Genomic DNA, 12,967 nt, shown 5'->3' on the forward strand with positions numbered 1-12,967 from the left:
TGGGACACAGACTGTGCAACTGAAGAAATCTTGGTGCTATCTCAGTGCTGGCAAAACCTCAAGTAGAGAGAGAGTGCATAGAAAAACCCAAACACAACCAGTGGACAGCAAGTCAGGGGGTTAAACTACACCAAGTGAAACTCAGATCAAGTCATTAGGAATTAAACATCCAGAGTAGGTAATGTGGGGAGGGTAGGGAGGGTCTTTAGTTTTTGTTACATACATCTGCCATGAAAAGTCAATGTTGGAAAATCAGTTATGATAATAAAATCTTTGAAGGCTCTCCCAAGTTTTAATTTTTAATTCTTTAATTTTGAATTTTTTTAATAAGTGGCTTATGAAGGATAAAGATGCCACTAATGAAAGAAGAATCATTATCATTAACCAAAAGCAGTATTGTTAATTTAGAAAAATAAATAAGGGGATGGCTAATGTAATAGCTTTCACTCTCTTTGAAGAAAAATCATCTCATGTGAAGAACAACAGTGGAATTTGTATGGAGAATTTAACCTTGAAGAAGGGCAATCACAGCAGTGTAAGTAATTGTTCTTTTTAGGTCCCCTGTTAGAGCAAACCAATGGATTAATTCTGTCTGTTCACTGGCTGGAACTGTATATTCATAGAAATCTTAGTGGGTTCCCCAAAGGAGTCTAAATGTAATTAGCAACTAAACATTAGACTTCTATCTCTGTTCATTTACATGAGAACTGTGCTAAGATATGTGTGTCTGAGTCATAGTGGACAGCCTTCCTCCATCTCCAGGGCACTCACTGCAGCATCTCAAACAGCTCATTCCTGGGCTCTGTCTTATCAAACATCTGCATGGAGCCACCTCAGAAGCAAAGCAAGGCATCCTCTGTCATCTGCATATAGCACAGTCCCCTTCAGGACTGCTCACTGTGGCAAAACAATTAACTGAAGTTCAGCCTGGGCAAGTTGGAGATCATTTGTCTGAAAAGGGGGAAAAGGCTTCACAAAATAAATGAACTGACATTTTTTTTTGTCCTCATTTGGGATGTGTGGCTTTCAATTGTCAAACTAATAGACTTATTATGATCTTGTTGACTTTACAGAGAGCAGCTGTCCAAATTATCCTTGGCTTTAAAATATTTCTCATCCTCCTATCTCGGACTAGCCAGAAAAACTGCACACTGAACCATGGAACTCTGTGTGGGCTGCCTGTGGATTTGTTACTTTAATTACTGCAGCTCACTATACCAAGGAGCAAAACATATATATATGTCCTGGGGAAAAAGTTAAATTGCTGCTAAACTCAGTAGACCACAGCTATCATTACTGGAGAGCTGAGTTAGTGCTGTTCTGTCTGTACCAGCTAAACAACACATGTGTTTCCCTCCCTTTCTAATTCAGGAGTTTGGACCTGGAACACAAACTTGCTGTTAGGTTGATGCTACCTTGGAGTAACTTGTCCTTCCAGGGATTACACCAGCTGCATTCCGTCACTTGCTTACTGAGGTAAGAACCTCAGAAAGAATGGACAAGTACCTCACCCTTTTCAGGATCACCCCCCTATCCTTAACTATACAGATTTCTCATTTTCACATTGTTGCTCTACTAGAAAGAGGAAAAGTGAAGGGAAGAGGTTTTGTGGAGGACATTTTTTAATATGGAAAACACTCAAGTGTTTTGATGATGAGGCATCTTGCATTTCAATTAAGAGGATAAAAGGAGAAAATATGAGTGGTCTTTGTTCCTGGGAAACAAAATACTGGCAATGAAGAATGTGATTAACCAGTTCAACACATCGTGAAGGGAGAATAAAAGTACTTATGAAATTGGGTCAAATTTAATTAATGGTTTCCAAAAAAAACATTGAGAAAGCAAATATATTTGTGAAGGACTAAGCATTTCATTACAGCATTTTCAGAACAAAACCATCAATGTTCCACTTCAAATTTAACTAACTAAAATAAAGAGGGACTAAACAAACTGAAGACAAAATGTTTTGTTTCTAGTCAACCCTCTTTTCAGTTTATTGTTTTGCTGGGGAGAAAATGAAAAAAATGTGGGTTGATCCAAATTTAGTTGTTTTCCTTGATTTTTTTTAGTTCAACCATAATACCCACTGGCTTGACTAATGATGCATAAGAAGTCTGAGTAGATATTTTCTCGTCCTCATTACTGCCTCATTGTTCATCACTGAATGCATCTGAGGGTAGCACTGAACATACTTGACCTCTCAACATGGTCCCTTTTCTTTCTTGGGCTTTAAGTTCTTCAGTAATATTTATCCCCTTCAGAGTACCACTGTGAAGTGCTTTGGTGGAGGAACAAACATCAGGGTTTTATCCACACCTAGTTCTGTCTGTCCCATTTTCCTTCTATCCACAGTAATAACAAACATCACTACTTTGTTTTTTTTAATGATGTATATGTTTTAGCAGGTAATATACCATTTAATATTTTTTCTGCATTTACTTAAGGTTGCACAAGTTCACATGAGTTTTCTTAATTAGAAATAATTCTATGAGAGCTAGTGATTAATAGAAATAATACTTTAATTCCTTCTCTAGAATAAGCAATACACAGTTTTGAGAATATGCAGAAAATTTTGAGGGCTTCAGTGTCTGATTTTCCATTTTCCCGCTCAGTTCTGTCTTTAATCAGAACTGAATAACATCTCCCCAAAAGTGCCCTTGGTAGTTGCAGGTGCCAAATCTGTGAATTCACTATATTTGCTTTGGAAAACTAAGCACTTAAATTTAATACAAGTGAAATGACTTCGAAGTTTGCAAAGGTACCACAGTTAAGAGAGTGCTAGAACTGACATGTACCATCACTTCCCTGGATTCTCTCTCTCCCTGCCCCTCCTGGCTAATTCTGGGTGAACTGAGCTGCTGATACGTTACCACATAAATACTTTTAAAGAGAACAAATCCAATGAGACCATGGCATCTGGGCAAACACATCTGCAACACACTTTAGCTTCCAACTAGCCTTAAACCTAGCTCTATACACAGGGGCACAAACTAGGCTGAAAGTCATAAATAAAAAGCCTTTTAAAAATAGATCTGCATTCTAAACTTCATGTGAAATAAAAAAACCTACTAATGAATTACAGTACAAATATCTGGAGCTTTGCAAACTTAGTGTTGTGCTTGTATCTATAGATTACAACAGACACACATTTTCACAGATTCCGGGTCAAAACGATTTAACAGCACAGTGTTATCATTTGCTTATCCAAAAGAATAAACCTAGGCTAAGTTAAAAAAGGATAATTCCTATGGAATTATTTCTACAGATACAACAGCAGAGTTAAAGCTGAGTATACACATCTCACAGTTCACAGCTCTGAAGAGCATAAACAAAAATCCTTAGGCTCCCAGAAAACACCTTCCAGGAGATCAGTAAACTTCCAGAAAGGTTTGGAAGATTGAATATCTACTTAGTGATTTCCAAAATAAGTACCTATCATCTCCTCTTCTTGCCATGCATATCCATGTAAGCAATTTAAATTGTAATCTGTGATGTTCACATGTTCCCTGTTAGAGCGGAGTGACTGCATGACAGACACTAGAAAAACTGCTTCTCATTACTATAAATTACAGGACTTGTACTGTTTTATGTGCTTTTTTCATTGGAGGTCTTTGTCCCATGTTGTGCCTCAGGGTGTTGGAAGGGTATTTGAAGAAAGTGCCAAGGAAAGAAAGGCAGTAAGATTTCTGAGAGAGATAAAGGCCATCTGATTCAACATGTTTGTCTTTTAAAAATTCAGTATTGCCCTAACTTCCCCCTTCCTGTTACCTTTGCTCTGAGAAATAATGGATTTCATTAGCTGTAAATCTCTTGCCTGATTGTATTCGTAACCTATTTTTGTTTCCCTTGTATTTGTATTCAGTTTCTCAAAATCTGGCAATTGGAGTATTTGTTCCAGATGTACAAAAAAATATGGCAATGAATCTCCTGAAGCAGCCAGTATTCAGGTTGGAAAAATAACAGTGGAATGGGTGCTGGGACTCTTCAGAATCTGACCCACAGAGTAGGTCCAATTGATGTGTCAGCTATGAAACCCCATTGGTAGTTATTTTATGTAGTTACCTGGAAGGTCAAAATGAAAGCAAAAGGGCTAGATATTCACAAAAATGAAAGGGAAGGCATTCCTCATCTGAATTACTCACAGGCAAAACATCGAATGACATCTTCCCAGGAAGTCCAGGGAACACTCTGTTAATGCCAAGAAGCCACTGCTTTTTACTCAGTTCCTTTTTTCACTTTTTAAGCATGCAGATTTTTAATTTTATGTTTTCTGATTTTCAATCAGCAGAGGTATTAAAATTGCTAAAGAAATCCTGAAAGTTCTGCATTTTCACTGGGAAATGCTTATGAGCTTGGTATTAGACCACTGTGTTAGGTGTATGTGTCCTCCAACACAGACACATGAAGATTTCCTAAAATCATAGAATCACTAAGGTTGGGAAAGACCTCTGATATCATCAAGTCCAACCTATAACCTAAGACTACGATGTCACCTAGACCATGACACTAAGTGCCATGTCCAGTCTCTCCTTAAACACCTCCAGGGACGGTGACTCCACCACCTCCCTGAGCAGCCCCTTCCAATGTCTAATCACCCTTTCTGCAAAGAAATTCTTCCTAATTCCTAATCTCCTGTTGATCCCTGTGTCCAAGCCTGCCCCTCTGATCTGCCCCTCCTGAGACAGTAACACTGTCTGATACATCCTGCTATGAAATTCAGTGGTTCAGGTATAAGTGGAAAACCAGAAGTGCTCTGCCATTAGTTGTGTTTTACAGTAGTGATGTGGCCATTAGAATTACTGCTAAAAGTGGTGTTTTCACATCCTAACTTTCTTCTGTTAGCTGCCTTCTCTGGCATCCAAGTATTTAAAAACACCTGAAAGATAAACCTCACTCTGTGTGTATGTGGACCAACATGATTTTGTTTTTGTGTAACGGATCTTCTGGTAGAAGGAACTTGCCTTTCTTACCAGTGGAGATCAAATGAAGCCCTGGCTGACAGCCTGAACCAACCACAGCTTCCATGTACACTCATATCTCCAGGGACCTCACACCAGTTTTCTTGGAAATCCCACCTTTCTCTGAAATTCAGATTCATTGAAACTGAAATTCTGGTCTGTTTCTCAGTTGTTATTTTCTGACTCTTTTCAAAACTGCCCTAGAGCTGCAGCTCCAGTTCCACTCCAGGGCTGTGGTTCCCCCTTGTCTCATCTGACTCTAGTAACACAAACCCTTCTCGTGCCCTTGTCTTCTCTTGTTTCCGGCAGTTTTCTCCTGGTCAGACCTTAAGAGTGCCCAAATCTCCCAGTCTGTTAAAGCCATTTCCCTCTCCCACTATAGATTTAAGGATGTAATCTAAACCACTTTCTTTTATTAGGACATTTAAGTGTATGCATATAAACAATACCTGTGGTGGAAGTGCCACAAGCATTGTGGTTTTGCAGCAAACAGAAATATTAACATCCACAAGAATCTTGCACTGGAGGAAGGGCATTTTTGTGCAGACTGATATTGTCCCTTGGAAAAGGAAAATTAACAGAATACACAGGGATCAGGAAGGGATTTCTTGGTCACCATGTGTAGTTGCTGCCATTGTAGGCAATTACTTCATATAAACCCTTTCATATTGGAAATGTGCACGACACAGAACACATTTCTGTCCAGACTTATTGCTGATAGGTCGCAAAGCAAACAGCTGTTTGTTGCGAAATGCAATCATTTCGTAAAAGACATTTTAGGTTTTCACTTGGAAAGCTAAACAGTTTTCAAAGGTGCAAGAAAAGTGCACAAAGAAGCAAAAGATCCTCTTTAGCAGCAGGTCAAGGTAATCTTGAGAATGTTCTTTCTATGGAGCAAGAGCAGGATTTTCTCCTTTGCAATCCAAGAGTGCAGCCGTGTCATCACAGAACTGTTACTCAGTGTGGGAGAGACCTCTTTGGGTCTGTTCCTCTGTAAATGGTTTAAATCCCTCTGCCTTACGAACATTAATCAACACACAAAACATACATGGAAATCCCAAGCACACAGGGGGTTCTGTTTATTTTGAAGCACAATGACCCATTTCATTTATCAAATCCCTGTTTTCTTTTGGACAATAAATCAGCTCATTATTGTATTTCAGTGTCCATATTTCTTAAGGAAAGGAAAGCAAGAAGCAGGGCACACCAAACTGAGTGTCCTTTATGCTAAAATGTGGTCAGTTCTGAACACACCCTCTCCAAACATGCTAGCACAAATCATTTCATTTCAGAGTGAATCTGTTAGAATGTTGTCTAGAACATTTGAAGCTGATGAGAAATGCTTGAGTTGATTTCAGTACTAAAGTACAGCTGGTGTAGTTTTTACTACATTACTAAATTAGTGCACATTATAATGCACACTTTAACTTTAGAAACAATGGATATTTTCCTGGTTTGTAGACCAACAAAGTAAAAAATAAATGCTGTTCCCATTCCCTATGGCAAGACAGCTTTATATAGAGTGTGTACACTGCTGATCTTGGAGAACTGAAGCACAGATGAAGTTTGGTTTAAGCAGAACTGTTCCTGTACAGTGATTTCTGTGGATGATCACGGATGACTAAAACATGAATGCGAAATCTAAATTTGAGGAGACAAAATATTTTGCTAGGCTCTACAAAGAGCTGCCTCTTTGGACACATGTATGGCTCTCAGGTTTCTAATACTGTGGACTCCTTCCTCAGATGTTTCTCTGTCAAATTCAACGGGATTCTCCAGTTTTATACCATCTAAGAGTACATGTGCGGGAAATGTGTTTATCAGCAGAGTTCAGCACAACCTAGAAAGGTTCTGATTCTGCCTATGTTTCCTTTACAGCATTACAAGCCAGCAGAATTATTCCCTATTTACTTAGATCTACATAAAATCAAAGTACGAATCCATGGGATTTAAACCATGAAGATCTAAGTTTTTATTTTAAACGCAGTTTATAAGAACAGGAGCAGGACTTGAAGAGACTTCTAAGCAAGCCAGTGTTTACATGAACACATCACAGTTCTTTCAGTAAAACTGCCTGGAATTTGTTAAAAATACTCAGGTTTCCAAACAGATGTGGAAATGTGTTAGCAATAGTTAAAACACAGAAACACAACTATCACCAAAGGTGCTCTTCACCAATACTAAAGCAAGTCCAGAAATGCAGGGAGCAATTATCAATTTATATGAAAACTGCACCTGAAATAATTAGGAAAAAATAATGGTTTTTTTGCTCATTGGCAATTTGTTCTCCTTTACCTTGTTCAGTTCTGGCTTTAGCGTTCTGTTGTATGGTTCAACTAGCCTTTTTCTCCGCCATATGGGCTTCAAACAGATTCAGCTCAAGGCCAAGACTTCAACACTTTTACATCCATCCCAAAGCTGAGTCAGAAGTGAAGATTCCACATTAAAAAAATACAAAGGTTTAGCTATAATACAGCATAAATAAATATTTCAGCTCCTCACTGCACTACCAGTCAGTGACTCATTGCTTTACAAATGCTACTGGTACAACTGTCATAAAATAAACCACATGTTCTTGTGGGGTAGGTAGAAAAATATTTTCTTAGCCCTTTTACAGCAAAGTGGTAAAGCTGAGCACAAAGAAGTGAAAGCCTAGGTTTGGGGGAGTGATTCATCACTTGGTGTTTCCATAGGTGCTGAGGATTTAGGATTTCAGCTGTTCAGAGTAGCTTTACCAACAGAGTGTGACCACTGAGGGCAGTTTGCTGGCTCTGCAAAGCTGCCATGCCAAGGAGAAGATGAGAGGCAAGAGGGGGTACAGAGTATTGAGGGGGCTACAAGGAGATATTGGTCAGCCCAAGTGGCCATTGCACCACATATTCTTGATCTTTGAAAGAGGATAATGCAACGGTTTTGCACAGACTGTTACAGAAATGCTCCATAGAGAAATGAAAGCTTGATAAAAATGAAGGCTCTGGGTTGGAAAACAAGAAAAATGCACAATAAGAGGTAGTTGCTCCAACTTCTGGGATCTGGAATAGCAATTTTTGGGTATGGTGTGCAAAGGATCTCCAGTGGCAGTATGTGTTTTGTAGCTACTGCACACAGGGAGACGTAACTATTTTTGAAATGATCAATACATACTTGACAGAGCAGCAAGTCAAAATGAATTCCCATCTTACGGGTCTGAATATGATGGAGGATGGCAATCTCTCCCCATCACTGACACAGGAGGGAAAGAAAATATAGAACTCTGCCCATGTTATATTAGTGACTGGACAGGGATAAGGAGATGTCAGAAGACTAAATCATATATCCACCTCATACCTTCTATCCAGACTAGAATAGGAAGCAACTGGTTTGGAGCATCCATATAGCAAAGGTAGTAACAGTCGAATTTGTGAATCATACCATGCAGGGACAGGTTTTAAAAGGAAAGGGCTAAAAATAGATAACTTTGTACAATATAGAAGGCTGAGGGGTGATCCTTTGAGTGAAAGGCTGAAGTAGCAGTTTGTAAAATAGTGGGATAATAAGCAAAGTCAGGAAACACAAATGTTTCTTTCAGAATTCAGTAGAATTCTTCGTTTTCTTGGTTACACAAATGAAGCTAATGTGGTGGCAGAATACAGGAAAGAGCCAAAAAGAAAGGTAGAGCAGAAAAAAAGAATAAAGAAACATGCTTTAGGCAACTATAATGGCATGACAGGAGCACAGAATTTTACAAGTAAGTATCCAGGATACCAGAGCAACATCACAGAAAAATGGCACAGAAAATTTCAAAAATTATCTGTGAAGGAGTAATTGTCAAAAAGGAAGAATAATACATCATTATCCCCTCAGAAATAGCATTCAGATGAGCAGGGTCAGTAGGCCAAGTTCTGGCCTCAATTATTGCATTGGTTTTCACTGTAGATTTAATTTGTGTTCCAGATCTGAATTCTGTCCAGTGTAAAACCAACTTCATACTGGTGCCTGGGAGGAACAAACTATGTTAGGGACAGCAGTAAAGGCAGCTATGAAAGCTGTCAGTGTTCCTCAGACATCTTAATCATGTGAGAGTGCAGCTAGTTAGAAATCTGCATTTATAAAGTGGGGACAGTGCTCTAAACACAGAGATGCAAGTCATAAAGCATATTCACTGCTTTAACATGTATGCTTTGGAGCAATTAGCTGGACTCTGTGAGGAGGCTGTTTGCTTACAGCATGGATGGAAGGCACTAACACATCTGTGCAGTCTGCAGTGAGTCAGACTGACTACACCACACTGCATGGCAGGCTCTGGCCACGCTGCCACGAACCTCCTCTGGCAATGGGAGCTGCCATCAAAGCCACGTGCTGCAAAGGAAACAATCACAGTTACCCTTCTGCTGTGTCCTCTTGAAAGCTGACTTTGGCACCAGATGGGCACTATTCCTTGCTCTCTGTCCCTGTTAATTCGCACAAGCTAAGGATGTGTTAACTGATGAGTCTCCAGGTCTTTCAGATAGATCATCATTATTCCTGATGATAAGGTTTCAGCCAAGTGTTGGCAGTACTTCCAGCCGCAGGGGTTGCTAGAAACTGGAATCCATTACTCCTTTCAGGGGGGTTGCAAGAAACAACAGTGGGGCTTCTCTGGTGGAGAGGTATGGATCTTGCCATCCTGCTCCAAACACCTGCCAGATCACTCCAAGGGTTACTATGGAGGCACATGCACATCTCCACACTGCAGCTACCTTCTCTCTCTGCTGGGAGATGAGGCAGACCTGTCAAGCATCAGGGTGAGACTGGAACTCTGATGAAGCTGAGGAACCATTTAGAAATGTCTGTGCTCGAAGCAGTATTGAATATGTAAGTGGTGAATATATTACCGAGGAAATTTTCCATGTATTTGTTAGTCAGATTCCTAACTTGGCGGTCGTGTTAATACCTCACTCGGCTGCTCCTGGATGCATTTGCAGCAATGATGTGGCAAAGGGCTTTGTTCCATGTCCCTCTGTAGAATGGGGCACTATATTTTTATAAATGTAGGGTTTCTGAGATTTATTCCCTACATTTGTCTCACTGGGATTAGGCTAGTGAATGTTCTTTCCGTGGCACTATGCCAGTCACAAACTGGAGCTGTAGAAGGCTGCAGCTGTCTGCTTGTTATTAATTGAAGGTTAGTGCAGAGACCAATGTACATTGGTGCTCCAACACCCAAACTGTTTTCCAGATACTTCGTGAATGGAAGCTCAAATTCACACTTTAGTGTAACAAACTTCTGAGTCACATATAACACTAAGATACCACTTGCAAATGGTTCATGAACTTACAAAAAGGAGTTTTAAACTCCTAGGACTCATGAATCTTGCACCTAATTAATCTAATTCTAATAACATGATAAAAATCTTGTGTTGTCCTTGCTGTCATCCCTAGCACAAACTATATATGCAGTCAAATGCTGGGACAAATGTCCAGAGAGGCACTCTTGGAGATACTTAGAACTTGACTGAACAAGACCCTTAATAACCTAATTAAGTTGGTGCTGCCTTAAACAAGGGTTGGACCAGATGATCTCTAAAAGTCTCTTCCAACCTATGATTCTACAATACATTTTGCCTAAAATATTTACTAATAATTTACTAATTCTTGGAAAAGCAGCTCCATTTGGAGAACTGAGTTCTACAAAATCTGTGGAAGTGGGTGGTTTTTTGACCTTCAAGTCATACATCAAGAGCTGTACATCTCTCCGAGATGTACAAAGGAGAGAGGAGTTGGAGGACCAAGGTCAGCTGCTCACAAGGTTAAAAAGATTTTCTTAGTTATTAAACAGACATTTCTTGATACTGAAACACATTGCAAAATAATTATTCAGTGGATTTTCAGCGTCTGTATGAACATTCAGTATTCATGGTATGAGCAGAACAAGGAATGTGCTAAGCTGGGGTGTGAACATACAACATGCTCCATGGTAACAGCTGTGTATTTGCTCTTCATCCAATATGAAGGAATTAAAGACAGGGAGAATAGTGATAAGTTACCATACATTTACCACAAAGATAAGAGGAAATGTACTGATAAAAATATACTTGTAGTTCCTGTACCTGTCCTGGAGGTTTGTGCTTAGAAAGTAACAGAATGCTCTGCAGGTTGGGATGCTTGGACGGGGCTTCAAAGTCTGAGTGTGTGTTTCTAGTTCTCACCAGCTTAGCTGTTCTCTTTGTTCTCATATGTCTCATCCGAAAAGAACATCCAAAGAGAACACCCTCTCTGTGAAGAGATTTCAGACCTTGTGTTGGAAATGGGAAAGGTGCATTGAAATAATTTTTATGTGCAGCAGTCTACAAAATAAAACTTTTGATGAAGCAAATCTGTTTTGAAGCCTAGTGAGCAATAAAAAATGGGAAAAAAATCTCAAGATTAACTTGTGCTGTATGTCTGCATCTAGTCCTGGTGCTTGCTGCTGCTTTTATCGAACAGTTTGGGAGCAGATTATGCTATACAAAGTTCTGACAAGACCACAAGGGTCCTGGCATGCTCAGCAAAGGGTAAGAGACTCATAAGATGAACACAGAGAAAAAAGACTACACCTGGAATAAACGGTTCTGGAATAACATAAGGAATTTGATTGCACTTCAACCATTCTTTTTCTCCAAAGAGCAGTCGTGTACAAAGGCATATGTAGAAAAAATAGCATAGAAATAAACAGCCACACCCACACTGGAGGAGGGCAATATTCTTCCTACTTCAGCAGGCATACTGATAAATATTGGGGAAAGTTGTGCCTATATTATGCTTGCAAGCTGTAACCTTAATGACGAAACATAAACCTCATCCTTCTGGAATCTTTTTAAGGATAATAACTAATATCAGGTATCTAGAACACAACTAAACTTGCAGTCTAGATAATAATAAGAAAGTCTTTTATGAAGATTTCAAGATGATATGCACATGGTTAAAGTTTTTAGCTTAACTTCAAGGAAACAAGAAACTTCATGTGGTCATGACAGAAGGATTTAAACAAACTGACAATTTGTCTTTAGATAATCAGAGGATTTCCCCCAAGAGTATGTGTTTCCCCAATTACCACTCTGAAATGTTATTTTCATAGTTACAAAGCACCATGTAAACCTATCCTACTACATGGATACTAAGGATCATTACTATTATTTAGCAGCATAACAGGTGGAGCTTGGAGCAGTGAGCACTTTCCTTTCATATGTAGCGTGCCATAATGTTTTACTTGTTCCTAAAATTAAATGGTCAGAATATGCTAATCACAAAATCTAGTATAGAGTGTCTGTCAGACAAGTGCTAATGATTGCCTAGTCTGCCCCAAAGACAGAGATGTTAGTTTTGCAGTATAAAAATTCAGTGTTATTTTGGAAGAGACCTTGCCCTTGGCTGCTGAGTGTCACATGCAGTGCGCAGAACATGCACTGTGCAGTGCAGGGCAAATACAGCACAGGCAGCACCGTATGCTACAGGATCTTTACAGTTCTTGCCTTGGTTATTCCATTAATGCAACAATTATAAATAGTCAGTGCAGGTTTTAAAAGGAAAAGTCGCACCTGTGAATTAGTTCTAAAGGGAATCAGAGATATTTTACAACACGTGTAAGGATATATGCAATTAGGTGACAGCCACTGGGGAAAAATGAATGGAAAGGTCTCCAGTTTCTCTCTAAATGGCTGGGAAGTCTTCTGAAGGTGACACTAAGGCAGAACAAAGTGTCTGAAACACCTGTACAACTACATTCTGTTGGAAATGTTCCTTACTGAGACAAGCACTCTGAGGTGTTTAATAAATTCCTCTGATGGTCACAGCATATCAAATAATTTTTACTCAAGATAATCAAAATGTCTGAAATCTTTCCACTTTCTTTCGTGATGTACTTTCTCATTTTTTAAACCCTTCATAATACCATATGTATCAACACTGGACAGTCCTGTCCAAGTTAAATCAATAAGCCACTTCAGACTTTTTTTTTAAGGATCAGAATTGCATTTTTCTCCAGAAAAAAAAAAAAAATCAATCTATTTGGT

Source organism: Acanthisitta chloris, unplaced genomic scaffold (genome assembly GCF_000695815.1).
Source record: "Acanthisitta chloris isolate BGI_N310 unplaced genomic scaffold, ASM69581v1 scaffold11043, whole genome shotgun sequence".
NCBI lineage: Eukaryota > Metazoa > Chordata > Aves > Passeriformes > Acanthisittidae > Acanthisitta > Acanthisitta chloris.